Below are 4,191 nucleotides of genomic sequence, written 5' to 3'. Positions count from 1 at the left end.
GTCCCGGAGGGGGAGGGTTGCGGAGGGGGGGGGGAGTGGAATGTGTCATGAAGATTGCTGTGGAAGTGTGTCTGATATGATGATGTGTGAATGAAGGTTGTCACACGCGTGTGTGAAGATCATTAGGATCAGATATCAATGTTTTGACACGTGTGTCTGAGATTTCGAGAGAAAACTGTCAGTTCCAGTGCTCAGTAAACACATTTAGTTTCTTTTCTCGGAAACGACGAAAAAAGTCAAACAGAAACATTGAAAACAGAGTATGAAATATTGACAGCTGGAGCTTAGAGCAGAGTCTGTGGGGCACGGGGTGCTGTGTGCATGGAGCTGCTCCAGCGAGTGGGAAATGCAAAGCCTTTTATTCCTGAATAAGTTACATCTCTGTCACCTCTACCTTCCACAGCCAGGAGTCAAGGCTTAAGCAGGAGGAAGTGAGATTCCTGCCCGAGACATCGATTCTCCTGCTGCTCGGATGCTGTGCTTTTCCAGCACCACAGTCCAGTCAAGCTAAAGCAGCTGACATTAAAACGGCGGCTGCACCAAGCTATCGCTACAAAATCGCCAGCTTGCTTGAACGGAGTTGTTTGCTGCTCCTTCTCTCGGTGTCCCGATCTTCACGGGTTTATGGACGGAATGTGCTGGGAATTCTTACTGGAGACTCTGGGATTGCAGTCTGCAGGGATACAATGCTGTACTGAGATGAGAGTCCACCGGGTTTATGGGGGGTGGGTTTGACTAGAACATCAAAGCTGCCCCTGTCTGCAATCTGAGAGACCGGGGTTTTACTCAGAAAGGGAACAGGGGTACAGGGGACAGTGACCACACGTTAAACTGACTGCTCTGCAGTTCCCTGGTCTACCCCCCGCTCCCTTCTTGAATAACGGTGCCACATTAACTGCCCTCCAGTGCTGCCCTCGCTCTCCCGGGGTCAGAGAGGATTGGAGTGTAACGTCAGAGATTCTCCTCCCTCAGCAGCCTGGGGTACACCCCACCTGACTCTGGGGATTCATCCACTTTGAATCCTCCGAAAACCGGGAATATCTTCTCCATCTCGACACTAATTTGTTTCTGTCTATCCTAGCTCCCTCTCCCTGATTTCTAAACACACAATTTGCCATGTTTGTCTCAAATAAGCCCTGCTCTCCCCCTGGTTATACTCTTTTCCATGATATATTTATCAAACATTTTTGGATTTTCCTTCATGTTCCTGGCCTGTTCCTTTTTCATGTCACCTCTTCACTGGCTGAATTCCTTTGTAAAGTAACCCCCTGCAGTTTCTATATTCCTCTCGGGCACCTGTTGTTTTGAGCTTTCGCTATCTCTCATAAGCTCTTTTCTGTTTCCTTATCCAGCCCTCTCCATGCCTTAATATCCAGGGTTTCCTGGATTTATTGGTCCTACCCTTCACCAATCCAGAAATAAGTTGACCCTGCACTCTCACTGTTCCCTTTCAGAATGCTCTGATTCTGCCACTGGCTCCTCCCAGTCCACTTTAGCCAGATCCTGTCTTAACTATAATTAGAGATGGCCATCCCCAAGTCAGAGCCTTTACTGCTGAGCCATCCTTGTCCTTGTCCATAATTACCTTCAATCTTTCTGTCATTATCAGGAAATCTGCCCGCAGTTCCGCATCTCCCACTTTCCCAGCTTCATTCCCTAACAATAGGTCCAGCTTCCCTCCCCCCCCCACCCCCCACCCAATGGGACTCACTACATACTGGTTTAAACAGATCTCCTGAACACACTTAAGAATTCCATCCCTCTAAGCTTGCCCTGTCTCTCCCTCAACAATGGCTCAATGATATCGCAGCCTTGCATTAATCAAAACCCTCAATGCATCTGCCTTACTCACAAGATTCCTGGCATTAAAATAGTGCCTTAACTATATTTACATTGTCTCCTAGACTGACTTGGTTCTTTGCCTATACCTCTGCTCTGTATCTCACCCTCCTACAAAATTAATTTAAACCACTTTGCCCCAAAGGGTATTGTTCCTGTTCCAGTTCAGGTGCAGCCGTTGGCCTTGCACAGATTTCACCTTCAACAGAAACGGGGTTGAGAGTGTGTGCCTGTGTGTATATGTGTTTCTGTGAATATATGTGTGTGTGTGTGGTTGTGTGTATGTGTGTCTGTGTGTATATGCGTGCCTGTGTGTGTACGTGTGTCTCGCCTGTGCATGAATGTGTCTGTGTGTATATGTATGCCTGTGCATGTGTTTGTGTGTGTGTGTATGCCTGTGTGTCTGTGTGTGTATATGTGTGCCTCTGTGTATGTGTGCCTATGTGTGTATGTGTGTCTGTGTGTATATGTGTACTTGTGTGTGTGTTTGTGCATCTGTGTATGTATGTCGCCTGTGCATGAATGTGTCTGTGTGTATATGTATGCCTGTGCATGTGTTTGTGTGTGTGTGTATGCCTGTGTGTCTGTGTGTGTATATGTGTGCCTCTGTGTATGTGTGCCTATGTGTGTATGTGTGTCTGTGTGTATATGTGTGCCTATAAAAGTTGGCAAGGGTATTCGCCATCATGCCAAATTTTCTCAGCTGCCTGAGGAAAAAGAGACGTTGTTGGATCTTTGTAACCAGTGCATCCACATGAAGAGTCCAAGAAAGCTTGTTGTTGATGATCACTCCCAGGAATTCGACACTCTCCACTCATTCCACCTCTGTGCTGTCAATGTGTAGTGAGGGCATGAGTAACATCTTGCCAAAAGTCAACAAAGAGTTCCTTGGTTTTGCCAGCATTGAGAGTTCTCAGTGCACCATTTTTCCAGATCTTCTACCTCCCATCTGTAGTCAGTTTTGTCGCCATCTGAGATTTGACCAACTATGGTGGTGTCATCAGCGAACTTGTAAATGGCATTAGTCTAGTATTTGGAGATGCAGTCATGGGTATACAATGAGTACAATTGGGGGCTGAGTACACACTCCTGGGGGCTCCAGTGTTGAGTGTTAGTGAGGATGAAAAATGTCCCCAATCTTCACTGATTGTGGCCTGTGTGTATATGTGTGTATGTATGCGCGTGTGTGTGTGTGTATATGTATATATGTGTGGCTGTGTGTATATGTGTGTCTGTATGTATATGTTTGTCTATGTGCATATGTGTGCCTGTGTGTATGTGTGCCTGTGCGTATATATATTTCTGTGTGTACATGTCTGCCTGTGTGTGTGTGTCTCGTGTGTATAAGTATGTCTGTGTGTATATGTTTCCATGTATATTTGTGTGCCTGTGTGTATGTGCATCTGTGTATATGTGTGACTGTGTGTGCGTGTCTGTGCGTCTGTATATATGTGTGCCTGTGTGCATAGGTGTGTCTGGGCATACATGTATTTCTGGATCTGTGTGTTTGGCAATGTATATGTGTGCCTGTAGGTGAATGTGTCTGTGTGTATATGTTTTCCTCTGTGTGTTTGTGTGCCTGTGTGTGTGTGTGTACCTGCGTGTCTGTGTGTATATGTGTGCCTGTGTATATATGTGTGCCTGTGTGTGTATGTGTATATGTGTGCTTGTGCATGTGTGTGTGTATCTGTGTGTATATGTGTACCTGTGTGCATGTGTGTTTGTGTGCACATGTGGGTCTATGTGTCTGTGTTTATGTGTGTGCCCGTGTGTGAATGTGTTTGCTCTCAAGGTGAGAGGTGGAAAGTTTAAGGGGAATATATGCGGCAAGTCCTTCACACAGAGGGTGGTGGGCGTTGGAACGCTTTGCCAGCAGAGGTGGTAGAGGCAGGCACGGTAGATTCATTTAAGATGCATCTGGACAGATGCATGAGTAGGTGGGAGCAGAGGGATACAGATGCTTAGGAATTGACCGACAGGTTTAGACAGTATATTTGGATTGGCTCAGGCTTGGAGGGCTGAAGGGCCTGTTCCTAGGCTGTAAATTTTCTTTGGTCTTTGTATATATGTGTGCCTGTGTGTGTGTTTGTGTGTGTATGTATGTGTGCCTGTGTCTGTGTGTGTATCTGTGTGTCTGTATGTGTATATGTGTGCCTGTGCGTATGTGTGTGTGTGTGTGCCTGTGTGTGTATTTATATGTGTACCTGTGTGTGTTTGTGTGTATATGTGCACCTGTGTATATGTATGTCTGTGTGTGTATATGTGTACCTGTGTTGTATGTGTGTATATGTGTTTCTATGTTTATATGTGCGCCTGTGTGTATATGTGTGCCTGTGTGTGAATGTGCATATG

The sequence above is a fragment of the Chiloscyllium plagiosum genome, chromosome 1, assembly GCF_004010195.1.
Source record: "Chiloscyllium plagiosum isolate BGI_BamShark_2017 chromosome 1, ASM401019v2, whole genome shotgun sequence".
Classification (NCBI taxonomy): Eukaryota; Metazoa; Chordata; class Chondrichthyes; order Orectolobiformes; family Hemiscylliidae; genus Chiloscyllium; species Chiloscyllium plagiosum.
Note: the sequence above shows the minus strand (reverse complement) of the source record.